Source organism: Lactuca saligna, chromosome 5, assembly GCF_052625555.1.
Source record: "Lactuca saligna cultivar CGN05327 chromosome 5, ASM5262555v1, whole genome shotgun sequence".
In the NCBI taxonomy this organism is placed as follows: Eukaryota; Viridiplantae; Streptophyta; class Magnoliopsida; order Asterales; family Asteraceae; genus Lactuca; species Lactuca saligna.
Genome location: NC_136421.1, coordinates 288,371,998 through 288,393,738, shown reverse-complemented (window position 1 = coordinate 288,393,738; position 21,741 = coordinate 288,371,998). Strand labels below are relative to the sequence as shown.

At 31.1% G+C, this 21,741-nt stretch overlaps 1 long non-coding RNA gene across 1 annotated transcript; it reads right to left on the bottom strand.

The window, feature by feature from the left end:
• Positions 1 to 12,445: 12,445 nt before the first annotated feature.
• On the bottom strand, positions 12,446 to 17,028 carry LOC144998635 (uncharacterized). Its single transcript, XR_013660384.1, has 5 exons — positions 16,911 to 17,028; positions 14,600 to 14,656; positions 13,608 to 14,289; positions 13,235 to 13,535; positions 12,446 to 12,746 (listed from the first exon to the last, which is right to left on the bottom strand). It is a non-coding gene; the product is annotated as an uncharacterized LOC144998635 (long non-coding RNA).
• Between the last annotated feature and the right edge of the window lie 4,713 nt (positions 17,029 to 21,741).

Genomic DNA, 21,741 nt, shown 5'->3' with positions numbered 1-21,741 from the left:
AACGATAGACAGGTACCGATGCAAGGTTTAGAGAAGATGGAGCTCGATCAAGACTCATCTTTCATTTTGATTATACTTTAGTGTCTATTATAATTTGACAGAACACACTTGTATTAAAATTATATTATTAATGCAATGGATGATGTTGTTGTTTGTTTACTACTTTTCATTGTTGTGATACTGTACATGACGTCGTCCGCCCCAGAACGTTTTCGTCGTTCATGGTTTTGGGGTGTGATAGTTTGCATATATTTATTGAAGAGTAACCAAGCTGGGCACAACCAAGTAGGAACTAGTAATGAAACATCTAAGGTGCCTTACCAAAAGTTGAACAACTAATGAGATTGATCACAATTTGTATCTCATGTTCAATATGATGTCTGTAGCAAAGGGTAACTGATAAACTTACCTTATACACTAATTGTAGCTTTGAGCTTTTTGGGAATTGGGCATTGATAAAATGGCACAAAGTTGCGTGTTGTTGGGGGCAATGAAATGTTGCGAGACGTTCACCACTGTTAATATCAGTCTAATATGAATCGTGCGCATGTTAGAGATTGAAATATCTAGTATGCTCAATAATCATATTAAAGTGATATTGCTAATTAACATATGATACTAATGGGTCACACTAACAACAACTTGATATAATTGATTATTTATTAGAAATTGATTTTAATAAATATTCAATAAAACTCTGATAATTAAATTGGAAATTATTTATTTAATGGAAATAATAATTTTCATTAGCAAGTAGTATTACATAATTCATTTGGTATGAATTAGTAAGTCATGCACAATATTTTGGACTCGATAAATTCTTTTTGTCCTTTACCAAAAAGTTAATGTTTATATTTTATAAACTTGGTTTATAAAATATAAAAGTTTTGTCTTCCTTTTTCCTTATTAATTTCAAAAGCGAAGAGTATGGTCTTTTCTAATTTTTTAATCAAAAGGAATGACTTCTTAAGTTGTTTATTCAAAAGACTTAAAGCCTAATCATGCATTCATTAAGACATAGGGACATGGTTGTCTAAAGTGGAAGTAACCATTGGATAATGACTTTTCTTTATGCATTAAGAAGATCAGCTTTCATTTCTGGAGCAATACTCTTGAATGGCCAAAAGATTTCTTTTATCATGCTCTCTCTCGTTTGTTCATCTTTTATTAAAGAACACATGCTTTTGCATGCCCTCTTTAAGTTTATATTGGTTATGAACTTCAAGCTTAAGGGTTTAAGAGTTTATGGACTACCATCTATATCAAATTGAGTCATTGTTGGTGTCTCAAATGTTCCACATTCTTCATCAACTTCTAAGCCTCCCATGAGGATCCAAAGAACAACAAAAGTTGTTATTTCTTCATCCTTTCTATGGTTGGTAGTTTATATTTTTTTAACTTGTAAGGAGATCTTCGGTGGGTATAAAATGTTATGTTATGTTCAAATTTTTTAAGTCTTCCGTTGCCATATTTTTAAAGTTTATGGAACTAGTTTTTGAATTAAAACCCAAAACAAACACCTTCAACACCCTTACTATATATATATATATATATATATATATATATATATATATATATATATATATATATATATATATATATATATATATATATATATATATATATATATATATATATATATATATAGAAGAAAAAGAAAAAAACGAACATTAAACAATTTTATTGGAAGAAAGATAATTATCCGGGTTATTGTTTTAATTTGTTTATACGAAAAAAAATATAAACAAAATCATTATATAATTTAAATGAACAAAACATCAAAAAAAAAAAACAACATTAAATAATATATTCAAATAAAACATCAAGAATATTAAATGATATTTAAACCAAAAAAAATAAAAAATAAAATAAAAAATAGTAGTATGATTTTATATAATTTTGATAATGTTTTTAAAAAAATAAAAATAAATTATAAATAATCTATATTAATTCTATTGAAGTAAAGATCAAAGAAAATATTATATATATATATATATATATATATATATATATATATATATATATATATATATATATATATATATATATATAATAACAATAATAATATGTTAAAAAAGAAAAAAAAGAAAGAAAGAGTAATTTAATATTTTTATGTGGAGCAAGGACCTACAATGTAATAGTCACAAACTATAGAGATGTAACCTATCAACTTTTATACTTTATGACCAAAACTGATAATTCGATTAAAACATAAAAATTTTTTCTATAATTTACTTAGTTTTTTTAAAAACAAGAAAAGATATAGCCAAAGGTATAAAGTCTCTTATTCCTTTTTGTTAAACAGACTAATGTGTTGTTTGTTTTTTTGTCTGTAAATCCTCTTGACATTTTCTGTCTGCGTGGCGCAGTCCATACGCAAACATTAGACTTCACAGATTGATTGTTTTTTTTTGAAGACTGCATACGTAAAATGGTTTGTGCCATCTCTTTTTGGTATAGACATGAACCAAAGTCTTCAAACATCTTCTAGTCTAAAAAGACACGTATATCTTTGTTTTTCTTTAAACATAGATTTATTTCAACTATATCTCTTATAAATAATTTTTAATAAAAAATTAAAATACTAAAAAAAAAGGTTTGACGACACAATCATGATAATTGTGACAAACTTATAAATAAAGATTTAATTACAATAAGGTCATTAGAGATTTTTATATAGACATGAAAAAAGAATATTAATATTGTCTTATATTTTTGGTGCAAAATTTTATAAAATATTATTTAATGTAATATCATTCATTTGTTAGGAAAAAAATTATGTCTAGTTTTATTTGATTTAATTTAAAAAGTAAAATGAAAATTTTGAAAATTTTCATTTAAAATTAAAGTTGTTTTTTTTTTTTTTATGTGAAGTCTTTTATCCTTAACTATAATGTTTAATTATAAATTTACGACTAAAGTTTGTTGGTTTTTATCAAATATATACGTTAATTTGTACCATTTTATTTTCACTTTTTATTTAATAATACATAAAAGTTGATCTACATTTATTAATTATCTATAATAAAGTTATAAAATTATTGAGAAACTATTTTCCATTTTTATTTTTTTAGAATAATTTTAATTAAGTTTTTGTATATTTTAACAACCTGCAAATGTTAAAAAACAAACATTATTTTTCTTTCAGACTACAGACGTTTGATCCATCTCTTTTACTGCAGAGGTCTGCAAATATATTTCACAGATTGCATACATTTTACCTTAAAAAACAAGTCATATCTAAATATGATTGATTGTTTTATGAAAACTTTCATCGATTTATTTTTAGGTTATGCTTCTTTTATGTTTAATTATATTATTGTAGATAAAACCATCATATTACTATATATGTAACTACCATTTAATATTTAAGTCGAAATTAACGATTCAAAAATATATTAAACACACATGATTAAGTATTGATTTTTATTATTTTTACATATTTATAAGCTTTTAATAATATCTTTTATGATTTAATATACTAAATATATTATTTTATTCTCTTTCACAATTCAAAAATACAATTCATCAATTTCTATTTTTTAATATAAAACTATTAAAATCTCTCTCTTTTAATAAATGAAATCTGAAAATAACACTTATCAGTTTTTAGAATGTCTGTTTGACATGTGATATTTTTCTATGATTTTTATTATTTTCTAAATTCAATTTAAATTTTGAAAATACAAAATCATATCCTAATAACATTATTATGTTTTTTTTACTTAACAAATTAATTCATAATTACTTACAATCGATAATAGCTTGTTTTTTTTATATTTTTTATTTTTTTTAATCTATATGAAAATTTTAAAAATACTGACCGTGGTTTCTACGGGTTATAACCTAATTACCGTATAAAATATGTAAGTAAGCATTAGGGATGAGATTTGAAACCGGAAAACCGGGCCGAAACCAGAATCGAACCGGAACCGGAACCGTTAGAACCGGAATATATAGAACCGGTTCCGGTTCCGGGTTTAAAAATTGGCTTTATCCGGGTTTGGGTCTGTAACATCCCGAAATATCAAGAGTAGAGTTGAAGGGCTAAAAGAGTAATTTGGGAAAGAGTGACTCGGCGAGTCCATGGATGGACTCGGCGAGTAGAGTCGCGATTTGGTCGCGTGTTAAGTAGCCGACTCGGCGAGTCAATGTGGTGGACTCGGCGAGTAGACGCTGAGTGGAGAAAACCCTAATTCTCGGGGTTGAGCCCTATATAAAGATCATTATATTTCCTCCACAGCCTCCTTATCATCCCTTGAGTTCCAGAGGTCGTGATTTCGTGAGGAAACACCATTGTTAAGAAGATTGGAGCTTGGAGAAGCATTTGTTGAAGAAAGATTGGGAGTTTGAAGGTGTGGAACAAGGGGCTTTGCTTGGATTCGAGTTTCCTTGCAGATTGGGGCGTTCTTTTGAGGTAATATCTCGTTCTTAGGCTGTTGTTATCTTGTTTCTTCATTTTGGGGTTTGAGGGAAGCTTATCTTGGGTTATATTGGAGTCTAGAGGTTAGATCTGAGGTTGCTACCTCAGATCTGGAATGGAGAAGAGTTGGGATGCAGGAAAGTCCCTGTATTGAGTGTTGGATGAAGCTATCTTGTCCCAAACCTTAGCCCTAATGTGCAAAATGCATAGATCTCTTTGGATTCACGTAAAGTTTGCCACTTTACGTGATGGATGAGTTGTAGGAGGCTAGATCTATGTTGTGGATCAATTGCATGGCCTGGAGTGTTTCTGAATGGACTCAGACCGGTGGTACTCGGCGAGTCACATGAGTGGACTCGACGAGTTGCTTGAAGATGAGCTGGGACTCGACGAGTTGGAAGAACAACTCGGCGAGTTGGATGAAGATGGCCTGGAACTCGGCGAGTTGTATGAACAACTCGGCGAGTAGGTTGTAGATAGCCTTAGACTCGCCGAGTCTGTTCTTGGACTCGATGAGTCTTGTTGAAGAGTCCCAATAATTTCTGGTTGAGTCGAGAATCGGCGAGTCAAGGGATGACCCGGTGAGTTGTGCGCGAGTGGACTCAGAGTTATGGGACTCGGCGAGTTGAGTCGCGGATTGAGTGAAGTTTTGAGTATGGGAACTCGGCGAGTCATAGGGTTGACTCGACGAGTGGGGTCAGTCAGGGGTTGACCTTGACGTTGTCCTTGACCAAGAGTTGACCGTTGACTTTAGAGTTTGGTCAGCAATGTGGCCTTTGGGCCAAGTGAGGGGTAAAATAGTCTTTTACCCTTAAGAGGGTGCCATGAGAGGGTTGATTCTAGTCTTGAGAGTTTTAGTCATGAGAGTATTTGCCTTACGTGTTAGGCGGTGGCGAGTTCGAGATTCAAGTGTGGAGATATCTGCTTTCTCCTTGCCAGGTGAGTCTTCTCACTATACTTTACCTTGAGTAGGTAACCAGAGTTATGTGATCAGAGTATTTGTATGCTATATGTACGTGATGTGTTGTACTGCATTATTTCTATGTGATTTATGCTGTGCATGTTTATAGAGTTGGAACCGGAAGGTTCCCAGAGTTAGAACCTGAGGGTTCACAGAGTTTGGGTGCACGGATCCATAGAGTTATAGCCTCGAGTGGCTAATATGTGTTATGTGTGGTATTTTGGGGAACTCACTAAGCTTCGTGCTTACAGTGTTTTGTGTTATGTTTGTTTTTCAGGTTCCTTTTCAGTATCACGGGACGACACCAGCCTGATTGTACACACCAGAGAAAGAATCATGTTTTGGAGGATCCTGGTTTTCTATGCAAGTGAAAAAGGAGTTATGTTTGTAATTCGTTTATAAATGAGATTTTAAACAAGTGTTTCTAAGAATTAAATGATTATTTTAAATGAAAAATTGTTTTGAAATTTACGGTGTTACAGGGTCCATCGGGTCTGGGTAAACTGGGTTTAAAAACCGGAACTGGAACCACTTTTAGGGCCAGAACCGGTTTTTGTAAAAGATGCATATCTCATTCATTTCAACTCCGATTGACATGCGGTTTTTTTTCCAAAATGTAGTTTAGAGTTTGTACATGATTTTAGACTATAAATTTTCCATTTTTAGTTTTATATTCATTGACTTACAGTCCCCAAAAGTTGAGATATCAAAGTTGGAAGTTTTTAGTTTTTCAGTTTTTTTATATTCGGTGAAAGTTTTAAAACATGCATATCTAATTCGTTTGAAGTCGGATTGACATGTGGTTTTTTCCAACTTGTAGTTTATAGTTTATACATGAGTTTAGACTATAATTTTGTCATTTTTTCTTTAATATTCAATGATTTATAGTCCTCCGAAATCGGGATATCAAAACTGATAATTTTCAACTTTTTAGCTATTTGTTTTTATACTTTGTATTTGTCACACCCCCAAACCAGAACGGCGGAAACGTTCGGGGGCGGAGGACGTCATATTCAGTATCATAACAGTTCATAGAAAGGAAAGTACACACCACCATATATATTAAAGTTTCCAAAATGTTTACATAATTGTATTCGTTACATGTTCAAAAGTTAAATACATAAACATCTTTCAAAAGAAGTAATTAACGTCAGCCCGTTAATCCCCAAAAGTTGATTTCCAAATCTGCTTAGCGGTTCCCTGATAATACAAGTTATTTCAAAGAGAAAGTGTCAACAATTAAGTTGGTGAGTTCATGAGTAGTGTTTTGAGAAAATGTACGCCATTCGAAAGTTCGTGTATGTTTTCCAGAAAATGCAGTATTTCAAATGTAAAGAGTTATGATTTGTTGTGTTGAAAATGAATGTATTAGATCCAGAAAATCCCATATTTTCCCTAATGGTTGAGATATGAATTGTTGTGTTTTCCAAGAAAAACCCTTATTTTCTTATAGAAGTATGAAATGCATATGAATGTTCGTGTTATAAGTTGTAAATAATTGCACCAGGAAAATCCCTTATTTTCCTATTAGTTGTTTGGTTTGTATACAGGAAAAACCCTTATTTTCCTAACATAACTGGCAGTCTCTAAGACCGAAAATCGCAAGCAACCGACGTTCTTAAAAGTTGTGTCATAGTTTTATATAATAAAGCTATACGAAGATCGCATTTGTTAGATGAAGAATAGTTTTAATAGCTACTCGTTCATAAAAGCATAATACCATAATAATTGTATATCCGGTGAGTTTTATAACCATACTAAACATAATATGCCTGTAGCGACGTTCTTCAGGCATCTTAGCGTTATGACAAACTGTCACCCCAAAGGACGGACTGTAGCTAACAGTCAGGGCGCGGGATCATGACTTCCCGTATAGATCTATACACATTTGACACGTTCTCCGAACGGGAGACTCTGGTTATAGACAGGACTTATGGCAATACCTTTTAGCAAAAGGTAGTATTTGAAGATATACACGTCTCACGGATTCTCAATTAAGTCTGTATTAAAGTAATAGTTTTGTATGCAAAGTTTATCCTTTTTCACAATGTTTGACAAAGCATAAATCATAAGTTTTTAGAATGTATAAAACGACTTAGCAACAAAAAGGTACTTTGAAATCACTATATACTTTGTATAAGTCTAATGCACGCAAAGTATGACAAAAGTTTTCCATAGTAGTAATGAATTCCAAGTGATTTATTCGATAAAACAAGTGAAGTGAAACTTTATAAAATACACGATAATAACCGTATGTTTACTTGTATCCCCCCCCCCCCCCCCCTTTAAAAGAGTATAAAAGCATTTAAAATGTATTTAAAGTGTGTTTGAAGGGGGTATGAACTCACTTGATCGATTGAAGAAAGCGCGATGAGAACCGAGCAGAACTTCTACTCGAGAAAGCGGATCTCTCGAGATTCTCGGGAAATCTCGGGAGTCTCGGGAGTGTAAAACTTTCTTCCCACCTTCGATATGAAAACCGGGCCTTTGGGATGATTCCGAGGGTTGAAACGCTGAGCTTCAGCGCTCGAAAGGAAGGAAATTAGCAATTTTGGCCGGCACCCTCGCATCTCTATTTATAGGGGTCTGAGAGGTTGCGTTACGCGGGGCGTACTAGAGTACGCGCTGCGTACTCATGCGTCATGCATGAGCGCATCCTCGGTCGAAACATTGGAGCGACATGGACGAACCGGAGCCTAGCATCCGAGTACGCTGGGCGTACGACGGTACGCTGGGCGTACGACGGATCGGACCGCTGACTCGTTCTTCGGATAATACCGGGTTTTAATTAAATTTATATTTTAATTAATTAACAAACTTCAAAAATTCATATCTTTATTATACGAACTCCGTTTTCGACGTTCATTATATCCACACAAAGGTGAGACTACGATCTACAACTTTCGTTTAGACTCCGTCGGCTAGTCTTGACTTTATTTTTAATATTATATTTTTAACACCGGGATAGGAAAAGTCCGTTAAAATTCCATAACTTCTTCATCCGACGTCCGTTTTCGTCAGACTTTTTACCGTTGCGCTAGTATTGTTGAGCCCTTCGATTCTCATTTATATTGTGTCAGCTAAAAGTCTCTCGATCTCTATTTCGAGTTTTTAGCTGTCTACTGTTATATCTGTAACTTAGAAAAATCACAACTTCCTCATACGAAGTCAGATTTGGATGTTCTTTTTATGTACGGTTACGGTTTGATGATATCTATGACTTTCATTTAGACACCTAAGGTCAAAAAGTGTTTTATTGAAACTTTGCGTTTTTACGTAACTTCGTATTGCCGGTTTTTGTCGGGAAACTTAGAATGGTCATAACTTCTTCGTTATAACTCGGATTTTAGTGTTCTTTATATGTATGAAAACCTTGTTATAATATCTACCACTTAGTATACTTAATTACGGTTTTATAAAAGTTTAAATTTTGACCTGAATTTTGCTGTTGTTACAGTATTCTATGAAAATATTAACATATGCATATCTCACTCGCTTAAAGTCGGATTGACATGCGGACTTTTTCAGAGTGTATTTTAGAGTTTGTATATGATTTTAGGCTATAATTTTGTTAATTTTGGTTTCATATTCAATGGGTTACAGTCCCCCAAAGTCAGGATATTAATATGAAAATTTTCAAAGTTCAACTCACTAAGTAGTAAATAATTATCAAAAAATTCCGGGTTTTTCGGGTTTTCCGGTTTCAAACCCAATTTATCTGGTTCCAACCTACTCACTTTGATGTTTCTGGGTTTTCCGGTTCTAGACCCACTTTACCCGGAACCAAACCAGAACCGGTTCCTACATATCGATCCGATTTCCGGTTCTAAAAAATCTAGTTAACCGGATCCGGGTTTTCCAAATCAGGGTCCATCCGGTTCGGGTTTGGACCTACTTTCATCCCTAGTAAGCATGCAAGGCAAAAGAAACCTCACCAGACGATAATAATGATAGAGATATTGGAAGTGGAGGAGAGGGACGGTAATGGTTTTGATATGCAATATTCATATATATTTAATTTTATATTCGCATATAAATATTAAATCTTTGCGTCTTGTTCTTATAAATGAGTGTTTTTGCGGCAATTAATAAATTTATGGTACAAATTTATTTTCGTATTTTCAACTTTTATTTTTCAAACACCTCACCCCCCCCCCCCACCCCACACATATATATGTATATAATATTTTTTATATTATGTTATAATACAATAACAGTATAAAGATCACATCATTTCATATAATATTACCTTACTAATAATAAAATATATTAAATAACATATTAAATAGTGGATAGGGAGAAAACTAGAGCATAGGAGACAGATGAATAGAATTTCTTATTTGTTACTCATATTGGAAGCTGAAACATCTTTTCATATTACTGATATAAACCACATCAAATAAATTCAAGATTCCATCGTAACAAAAAGTCCCTATAGTCGATGCAAAACATCTCATCCATAGTAAAGGTTGGTCCTAACACCCATCTATTTTTAAAAACATAGTATAAGTTATATATGAAAAAAATTACAAAACTACAAGGTGTATGTATGTCCATTGAAGGTGGGTACTAAGACACTAATTTTTAAGAACTTAGTATAAAAAAAAATTAGAAAACTACAAGGTGTATGTATGCCATTGAAGGTGGGTCCTAAGACACTAACTTTTAAGAACATAGTATACACTACAAGAAAATTTTGATTTAACTACGGAAAAATTCCGTAGCAAAATGATGTAATTCCGTAGTTAAACCTAAATAACTACGAAAGTTGCTACGAAATTTGCCAATGAGATTCCATAGTAAGATTTCTTGTAGCAAAATGTTAAACTACGAAATTATAGTTTCGTAACAATTTTGCTATGGCCGTTGCTAGAACATTTATCCGTAGCATTTCAACTACAACACACAATTCTGTAACAATGAATTATGTAGCAAATTCCGTATTTATTTTGTTCCGTAGCAAATTTCATAGCCATTTGGTCCATAGTAAATTTCGTAGCTAATTGTTCTGTAGCAAATTACATAGCCATTTGGTCCGTAGCAAATTCCGTAGCCATTTGGTCCATAGAAAATTTCATAGCTAATTGTTCCGTAGCCATTTGGTCCGTAACAAATTTCGTAACTAATTGTTATGTAGTAAATTCTGTAGCTATTCGTTCCGTAACGAATTCCGTAGCCATTCATTCCGTAGCAAATTCCATAACAACTTTTTGTAGTCAATTCCATAACAATCGTTTCATACCATTTTTTCTATAAAATTCGGTTATTTAATTTGACATATTATATCAATTTACAAAAATACAATTAATATAAAACCAAAAATAACAAAGTATTTCTATAGAAACTAAAAGAAATATCTAATACATCAAAAGATACATATTTCAGAATCAAAAATCGCTACAAATTTAACGTAACACATTATTCGATGCATGATATTCTATCATTGATTAATAAAAGTTTTGACATGTTCACTCAATGTGTTAATGACATTCATTGCTTGTGCAAGTTGTTGTTCAAACTTTGATTGAACATCCACATTTTTCTGCTGAAACTCCACATTCTTTTTCTAAGCATCCTCATATTTTTGCTGAACATCCTCATATTTTTGTTGAATATCCTCATATTGTTTGCGTTGTGTCTCAACTAACTTCTTCAAATTCTCAATCTCGACTTTTGTCTCGGCATTATTATCCTCGTATTGTTCACAATGCATTTCATAAGATCCTTTACTAGAACGAATGTGCTTTCCATATGAGCCAAATCAATATAATATATTTTTTCGATCATATCCCCCAACAACATCATAAAATAGTTTGTCCTCATCAATTTCCTTTCCTATTGCTTTCAATCGATCACATCGTTCCATAAAATCATCGTATCTTACATACTTATAAAGCTTGCATTTTCCCTTGACTGTCATGCATTTGAAACCCCCCACAATAATTTGTTAAAACCTCATGCATTTGAAACCTCCAAACATTTTCACCTATTAATAATTAATCACACATAATCAATGGTAATTCATATGAGATAATAATTTGTTAAAACTTCATGCATTTGTATGGTATTAGAACATATTTGAGTTTTTAGGTTTTAGACTTTAGTAAATGGGTCATCCATTTGATACGTTGGATTTGAAGCTATCTTATTCGAATTACTCAAAACAAGAGATAAATTAATAATATATGCTGATACATGTTTTGTACAAGCTCCAATCAAAATACAATATATCATGATCATACAATTAAATGTCTTTTATTCTATTTTTGGCTTTATAACAAAATTTTGTTTACGTGGCGAAGAAAGAAAGCTTGAAGATGAATATTTAGGTTGGATGTTTATATAAGATTTGTTTTAAATTTATAATATAGATATAAATACACAAATGTGTGTCATCCATCACAAATTTAATGTTATAAACTACAATATAACTGAAAGTGGTTTTCCAAATATAATGTTTATACTATAATATAATATATTAGAAGAATACCATATAGTAGACGAATCCCACATGTTGTGCAGAAATTTAGTTCCATAGATAATATATTATAATTATATTTCATTTAAAATATGTAATTTGAATGACTCTTACAAAATGACGTCTATAATTTGAATATAATGTAATATCTTATGATGTTTATTAAATGATATTATCTTTGATTGAGTACATTTTAATTAGAATCAACTTTATTATAGTTGAAAATTTTGGCTCCTTTTTTTCTTTTCATTAATTCTAGAATATGATTTTTATATTAACTTAAAATATATCACTATCTTAAAATAGATTGAGAATGAGATTTTTTATATTTACTTGAAATAAGACACCATTTTCTATTCAATAGTAAAACTAACAAAAGTCGTTAAATATGTATTTTTATGAGGTTCAACATAAATAGACAACCACAAATGAGAATCAATATTTAATCAATCATCAACTAATTACATTAAATACTAATGTGTACATAAAAATTACATTTAAAATTTTAAGCTAATAGTAAAAAAAAAAAAATCATTATTTACTATGATAAAAAATCTGTAAATCAAAAAACATACATGCTATTTAATCGCATACAAGTTTTATGTATGGCTTATTCACAATACATTAAACCATATATAACCATATTAAACTGCATAATTATCTCACTGCGCAACGCACGAACATTCGTCTAGTAGTTTTATAATTGTGTTGAGATAAAACTTATACAAAAAAAAAAATCAAAATAAAATTTACATGAAATTATTAAAAATATAACTTACATGAATTTTTTAGCTTTGTCAACTAAAAAAGTCACTCCATCGTGATTCTTAGTGTGTATACAAAAATAGTTCATGGTGTGCCAGATCATGTCCCCAAAACTTCTTCTACATATATACAAAAACAAAATCAATATTAAAGTAGATTGCTATTTTTATATTTAGGCTTAGATATTTAAAAATGAAAAAATAGTAACTTACTTTTAGGCTAAACCCATCAAAAAATCAAAATGGAACTAGAGTGCTATGATACAAAAGTAAATGAAAGTAGATTGCTATTTTTTGCATTTAGGCTCCACTCTTTAAAAATGAAAAATAAACTTACTTTTTAGGATTAGTCCTCTTAAAAATCAAAATGGAACTAGAAAATCTATAACATACAACTAAATGAAAGTAAATTGCTATTTTATGTATTTATGCTTGGTCCTTTTAAAAATAAAATTGGAACTAAAATGCTATAATATAAAAACTAAAAGAAAGTAGATTGCTATTTTATGCATTTAGGCTTAGTCCTTATAAAAATCAAAATAGAACTAGATAATGGTATTTCTAAATGAAAGTAGATTGCTATAATATAAAATTAAATGAGTACTTACTAAATCAGAAGTAATCTTGGAATGAGAAGCTGATCCACCGGTATGCGTAGAAAGGGCTTGTCTATCAGCTACACCTCTACGCCTATTTTTATTTGCTTTGTTCTGATTTCTTCTTGAACTCTTTAGTATTCCATCTTCCAGTCTAGGATATCTACACTTCTGATGTTATATTAATAGGTTTTTTTTAGAGTCTCCATTTTGAGCTTATATTGTAGATATATTGTTTATATCTTTCCTTTGCCTTATTTTCCCACCAACCTTGGACTAACGGAGTTTTTGCATCATCCCAATGACACTTTTTCTACAATACAAAATATATAGATGAGTTTTTTAGTTAATGAGTACGTAATAATTGCATAAACAAGATACATACATGAAACTCGTCCAAATAAAGGAGTTTTGTCTCGTCACTTAAAGTTGCCCAGCTATACCCTTTTAAATCAGCTATTTCACCAAAGGATTCATAGATAACGAAAGAACATGGGCCCGAAGGAAATAACCTACAAAAGAAAAAATCGACCACATTGTAAAATTCATGAAACTCAATTCTGATAAAAATGTAAGAATTTTAACTTACTCCTTATCTCGCACTCAAATATATAGACGCCAATCCGGTCTTGTAGATCCAAGTAAATACCCTTGATGTTGAACACCAACATTTTCCTCAACCGATTCACTACAATTTGTTGTGGATCTAGGTATATATGATGTAGTAAATGCAGGTGTAGATGATTGGATAGATGTAGGTCTAGATGATTGGGTAGATGATGTAGGTAAGGATGAATCGTTGGATGATGTAGGTATGGATAATGCATGTGTTGATGATGTGGCACCAACATGTGAAACAAATGTTGGGGCAGATACAGTACCAACAAATGATAATGTGGTACGAGATGATGATGACGGCAATGTTGATGTAGATAATATTGGTGTAGATAATGGGGCAGATATATCACCAACAAATTTTGCATCATCGGTGCGTTTGTTTATGAAATGTACACTTGTATGTTGCTTTCATTTCAATGTGTCTCTTAATAAGAATTGTGACATCTTCCCTGAAATTTTAAAAACTTAGGAGGTTATAAATGTGTTAGATCACAAATATTATAGAAATATCTTACTAAAAATTTAAGCATACTACTTTTTACTTTAAAATACCAATGTACTTTTGTTTGTTTATTTATTTATTTTAGCATCCTACTTTTTACTTTGAAAAATACAAAAACTAAAAGTATAATGCAAATACCTTAATGAAAGTAGATTGCTATTTTTTGCATTTAAAAATGAAAAAAATAACAACTTACAATGTCACAGTAAGTATAAAAGATAAAGCACAAAACTTAAACATTACGGTTTTGTTATCACCTGGATTGGATTGGATTGGACTGGACTGGACAGGACAGGAGTGGAGTGGATTGGACCCTGGAACAAAGAAAAAGTTGAAACAGTTCATGCCTTTAGTTAATATTGCATACATAAAGACTATTTGAGTATGATAAATGACAGTTTTACCGTCACCAACTTATCACATTATAACATAGTTAAAAGGATTGTTAGGAAGGGAAAAAGGGATGGCTAGATAGTATACACGTTAGCTCATTATAGCATTCAAATGCCATACATCTAGAAGAAATGAGGTCATTTTAAACAAGAGTGTTAATACACAAACAAGATATAGGACCAAAAATTCAAAATTATCTATAAAATATTTTGAATTTTATCTAAAATAAAGTTAGAAAGACAAATTGAAAACTGGAACCCTGATGGAATGATTTCTATGGTTGCACAAAAACTACAATTAAAATTACTACCATGTGAATTTCCTACATTTTCCCACATGTTCTCATTTTGTGAATTCACTTTGGATGAAAGTGATACCGAAAGAGATCATTTTTTGAATTCACTTTGGAATGATTTCTATGGTTGCACAAAAACTACAATTAAAATAAAGTTAGGGCTTATTCTTTCAAGATTAGACTCCACCTCTAGTTCAACAATGACTAATAACTACAATGATATATTCAAATTTATAGTTACATCCGTGGGACATAGATTTACCAATCTAGGGTACTTTAGAGCTTCACTACCACCTTAGAGATTACTAGGTCATGGTTACTACTTTTATGTGTCTATGTTTTAATTTAGTAATTCTATAATAGCAACTTTAATTGTACTTTATACCTTAATTTCTTCCAGGAATAATACAATATGTTTTTTTACTTGACTGTTTTTTAATTAACTCTGGACACTGATTTTTTATCAACTTCACCTTAACAGCTGTAGGTATGATGGCACAACTAAAGGCAAGATGTTCAGTGGTTCGAAGGGAAACAGGAAAGAGCTAAGATCCAACAGTGGACTCCAAAATGAGAGTTGAGTCTCCTTATCTTCATCTAAGTAAAAAAGTGCAAGATTACATTTTACAAACAAAGAATATGCCATCTTCTAGTCCTTTTAATCATGAGAATGCTTCAATTACGCCACCTACGGTATCAGATAAAACCAATGATGAAGGAAATCCAATATCAATAGATGCTGAGAGAAATCAACCTAGCTTTGGTACTAGTTGTACAAGCAACAACACAGCTTGCTCCTTCGTCATGGAATGTGACAATGGCCCAAAGAAGGTTCAATTTGCATTGTAAAAGAATACAATGTTTCATAGTAAGTTTTGCTATCCCTTGTCCAATTTGTTGGTTCAAGTTCCTTTTTTCTTATCTTTTGCTTTTCTTACAAGATGCCGATGCTTAAGGTAAAAAAATATGAGTGAGGTGTTTGTAATGTGATGTACCACATAAAAGCATAGTTATTGCATAATCTTATGAAGCTCAGTATTGCAACTATTACCCATTATTGTGTATAATTCACAATGCTTGAGCAGGGCCTGATGATCACATGAGCACAGGAATAGACAATTATTGACTAATATAGATTCACTTGCATTGAAAGAAATGGAAAACAATGGAAGTAATCAGTTGGATGTCTCGGCTGCTCACCTGAGTTTTCAAAACATGGATGTTGATCTTTGTTTCAAAACTAATGATGATCAGAATTGGATTAAACCTTTTAGAAACTTCCTATAGAGGGACTTTGGTCATAAAATGACCCAATCACCAATTGTTGGCTCATCTTGGGCTACCACAACATTAGTGAATTCACAAATTAATGCTCCCTAATTCTAATACTCCTTCACAATTGGAGTCCTAACAATTATCCCAAAATAAGAAGTACAAAATCATAGGTATCCTCAAAAATTACAGAAATGGACTCTAGTTAGGAACGGTGAATGCAGTAAAAAAATAGCTACAAGTCCAAGAAACATTGATTTGACGATTAAACATGGTAAAAGATCTCAGAAGACTATAATCAAACAAACTAATCACAAATCCCGAATAACATACGATATTCCAAGCAGAGGAACTATAATCAAGAGCAATGTCATCGCTAATTAGAAATTGATTCATGTAAATGCCGATAAAAAATCCTATATTTTTTCTCAGCAATCAAGCGTGAAACCACTAAACTGGCAAACAATTTGACTCAATCGATTGATTTTCTCCACTACCACATAAAAGTTAAGTACTGCTCAATCAATCAATTTGCATTGCAAGTAGATAATGGATTGCAAAACAAAAAGAAGAGAAAATTAAGCAAAAAGAAGATAGAAGAATGTTACCTAGTAGGGATGAAGACGATCGAGAAAAATCTACCGGCTGACGGAGCAGGCGGTGAACAACATGAGAATAAGAGGAGCTCCGATCGATAAACCATTTGGGGAATGAGGAGTGCGATCGACGATTGAAAAGTTTGATTTAAAACACTGAAAGTAAATCTTTTTGTAGACTAAAAAAATGTAAAGGAATATATGAGTAAATTATAGTTATGGTCCCTGTGTTATCACTTTGTTAACCACATGTAAAAATATAAAATGACCACTTTTTGTAAAAGAATGAAAAAGACACCGTTTGTCATGTTCTAGTAAAATTAATAAAAATAATTAGAAGAAAATATAGAAAAAAAGTACAAAATATGAAATGACTTAATGGTGATCTTCTAAATGGAAACTGTGGTTGTATTCATCTTTTCGGATTACGGACTTACGGTATTATATTCTGGAAAATGAATTCAATTATAAAAAAGAAAAATTATTTACATGTGTAGATTGTAGACGACATTATTATAATTTAAATAAACTTTTTTTTGGCATAAATGTTAAATTGTAAAACAAATGAAAATAAACGATCTTGCAATATCTTTAATAAACTTATAGCGTATGATGAAGGCATGCTATTTTTCTTTTTTTTCAAAAAAAATTACATTAAAAAATCAACTCAATTATGCCTACATTTTATTATTTCCTTGCTCTATTTACATAAAAAGTTGTGTATTCGTGTTTAATTGACATAATTTGAAAATTCTAACAACTAATTAATTATATCTAAAAAATGAGTATTATCCGAATGACATTGCTAGAATGAGAACAATTGAATTAAATTCCATAACAGAAGAAATAAAAAGAAAGTACTATAAGGAACAAATGAAAAACACATTTTTATAAGTTTGAATATTTATAATAAAAACTAGGTAGGGAACCCCGCGTTGCGGGGGTCGGATGTGATAATTTTTTCTTTGTTTGTTCTTTATAAATGTTATTTGATCAACATATGTGAATTTTTTTTTTTCGATTTATTCTCTGCAAATATTCTTTCATGAACAATTTATTTATACTCTGAACACGACATTAGGTTAAAGAGGGTGTGTAAAAAATTCCTCAAGATTTGATGGACATCAGTTGTGTGTGGAAAATTGAGGAGATCCGAAAGTGGAAAATGAAATTATAAGAAGATTATCAACATAACTAAATGAATCTGTTCTATTATAAATCATCAAGTGTAACAAATTGATTCCAATGGAATGCAACTTTCCATTCTTCTAATAACTTTAAAAAAGTACATTGCCTACATTTGTATAGGTTACACCATGTTCATTTAGATTAAGTAAAGACTTTAATGCGTATGTTGTCTATATACAGTATATTATCTATCGATTCTGTCCAGTATTTTTCAGATTTGACCAGCAAATTTTTTTTTTGAACCAGCAAATACAAATATATAATCTACACCTAAACTAACACCTAATTCCACCTATGTCCATGATGGGACTTGAACCCTCGACCTCAAGGAGGGAGGGCACCACCAGATTTGACCAACAATTTAAAGACACAAAATCATCCAATTGATTTCATTTGTTGGTTTTTAATACATTTTTTGGGGTCAAAACCGGCCCTTATGGATCTGTGATTACAATGAGAAATGGTTAGCATTTAAGATGTATGAGAACATAGTAAAATTTGTTGACCACAAAAACCCTAAAAACTTATTAAAAAAAAAAAAAAAAAAACTTCAAAACCACAAAAGCACAAGAAACAGAAGACATAAAAAATCAAATATTAAAATAGAAAGTAAATACAATTTGTTCTCATGTTCAGCCCAAGTCACTTGACATTGAATCTGCTTAGCAATTTTGCAACCATCAACCAATAAGTAAAAAATAAAATTATATGAAAACTTAATTGTTCAAACCTTCATCAAAATATGATCTTTTTTTACATAAACTCAATAATTTGGTCCTATCATTTGTCAAATATGCAAGTAAACCAAAACTCATTAAATGAAAGCACATCTTATTCTTACAAAAAGACAAAGATCCTTAATCTAGATTTTGTTTTTTTCTTCTGCAAACCTGAAAAAACTTATATAAAAAATTGTCTCTTCAGATCCCAACCATTCTTCTTCCCTGTTTTAGGTTAATATGATTATTCACAAAAACTCGAACCAAATATTTTTAATTGTTGGAAAATGAGTTACATTTCCAAGATTAAGAACCTTTTCCCAAGCTCCTATATGTTATATATCTCAAATCTCAGATAAACGAAATCAAATGCTTAAAGCACTTTGTGAAATCTGTTCAAGAATAGTTGCTAGTATGCAGGGGAAAGATGACTTTTTAAACAAAACTAAGTCCCAAATAACAACTGAGCTAACAAAGTAAGCAAATTTCACAACACCTAAGGAAAATAAATAGATAAATATAGAAAAGGTACAACTTTACCTGTCATAAGCTGCAATGTTGATATCCAGACCACTAACAAACAACTGCTTTCTGACAAAAAAAAACAGACATTTTTTTAAGTTAATAAAGTTACTGAAAGCTTTCATGGTCTGAAACTCCTAAATAATGAAGTTCAAGGATTACCTAAAAAGAGGCAACATAACATCCACGATGTAGTATGTTGGACCTTTTTAACCCAACTTACTTTCTTTTGGTGTAGAATTCGATCTAGTAGCGACATTTATAATTTCCAATGGTGTCATCATCTGCATCACAATCATCTAAAAAGATTCGGTAGATGTTGATTTTTAAGCATCTAAAATACATAATTCTTCGTACATCAGTACATGTATCCTAAATGATGAAGTTATAAACCTAGATTCTTCAGAATCAATATATTTTGATGATATGAAATCATAAATAATGAAGTTATAAACCTTGATTATTCAGTATAAACTGAATTTCAATATCTTCGATCTTGTATCCTTGTAATTGCCATTGCCTCTGCAAAGATCGACACACACAAACAGTATTTCGGTAACCTTGTACAACCACACTTTGCAAGATTTAATCAAAATCAACTCCATATTTAGAAGCAAAAGATGATTCGATTCCATTTGGAAACAAAATAATATCAATAAAGTTCAAAACATAAAGTGTTTCTTATTCAAAGTTTTTTTTTTTTCATCAAAAAAAATTATATCTAATCATGTATGTTGACAAATAACATTTTACTTGAACGATATGAGAATAATTAACAAATGAGACCCACAAAAGTAAAAAAAAAAAAGTATAAAAAACAATAATGTTAATAGATAAGTTCCATACAACTCATGTAAATTCAAAAAAAAATCTAAACACATATTTCATATTTTATTCAAAACATGTTGGTGGTATGTATGTATACTTAATTCAAGTTAACTCTTTTGTGTACAATTCAGTGTTTCACATACAACTCATGCAAATTTCAACTCATCACATTGTTCATGTCATATAACCTTTTTTCAACATTGAATTTCATCAAATCATCAATAAACAACTACAAAACTACTTACACAAGAAGAAAATCTATTATTACTTAGTGAAAAAAAAAGAGCATAAGATATCAGAATGACCTGAAACTGAGACATTTGTTAACTTTTGTAAGAAGATTAAGCCATAATCCAGCAAAAGAAAAAAGCCCTAACCTTCAACTTTGATTTGGCGTCGACAATCGGTTTCAGAATCTGATAAGAAGCAAAAAATCGAAGAGAAAGCACTGAATCACGTTTACAGCAACTGATAAAATTAAGCTAACAATTAAAATCACATCATAAACCCAAAACTAAACCCTAACTTCTGAAATTGAGGAAACAAAGAGGAAAGAAGGAGCACAGATACCTGGCTGGTAAATGTTTGATGAACTCAAAATCGAGCCCTAATAGGGATTGTGATAGAAGACCTTCACAATGGGCAGTTGAGAGAGGAGACGAAAACGAAGGGTTGTGAGCACGTCGAAGAGGGTGGTCGGCGTTACCTGATTAAATGCTTATTGAGCCCAAAATTATAAAATGTCAAAAGCAATGACGAAAGAAGAGGTAGCGATACCTAATTAAATGGTTGTTGAACCCAAAATCATCTGTCTCACATTTCAGACAGCAATCGAACAACCAACATGAACACTGATTTTTTTTGTGTTGCCCGATGATGAAATCGAAGCCGAAGAAACAGCCGTCGGCAAGAGCAAAGGTAGAGAACATGGAAGAAAATCTTATGCTCATCTGAAATTTCGAATAAATCAAACAGAGCAATCGAACAACCAACATGAACGCTGCTTTTTTTGTGTTTCCCGATGATGAAATTGAAGCCGAAGAAACATCCGTCGGCAAGAGCAAAGGTAGAGCAAATATTTACATCCGAAGAAAACCTGATGCTCATATGAAATTTCGAAGAAATCAAATGGGATAGGGGATAAGGACACGGTGGGAAGGATCCGAAAGCGGATAAACCAAACGATCATCAACACGTGTATAAAGAATGTAAATATTTGCATAAAATACCCAGATAAAAAAAACGGAAACAACACATTTTTGGGCCATTTTTGCCAAAAAATCTACCAGTTCACTATTCTTAAAAAGTGGCCTCCTTTAATATATATATATATATATATATATATATATATATATATATATATATATATATATATATATATATATATAAGAATATGTATGAAAATTACAATTTTACCATTATCTTGTGGCACCCAGATCCATTGATTGAGGCTTTGGAGGCTGTTGTTGGTGAAAATTACAAATTTTTATTTTATTTTCAACATCATATTTTTGCCTACCAATTAAACTTGAATTTTTAAAAAAGACATAAAAAAAACAATAATTTTTTCTTCACCTATATAATAA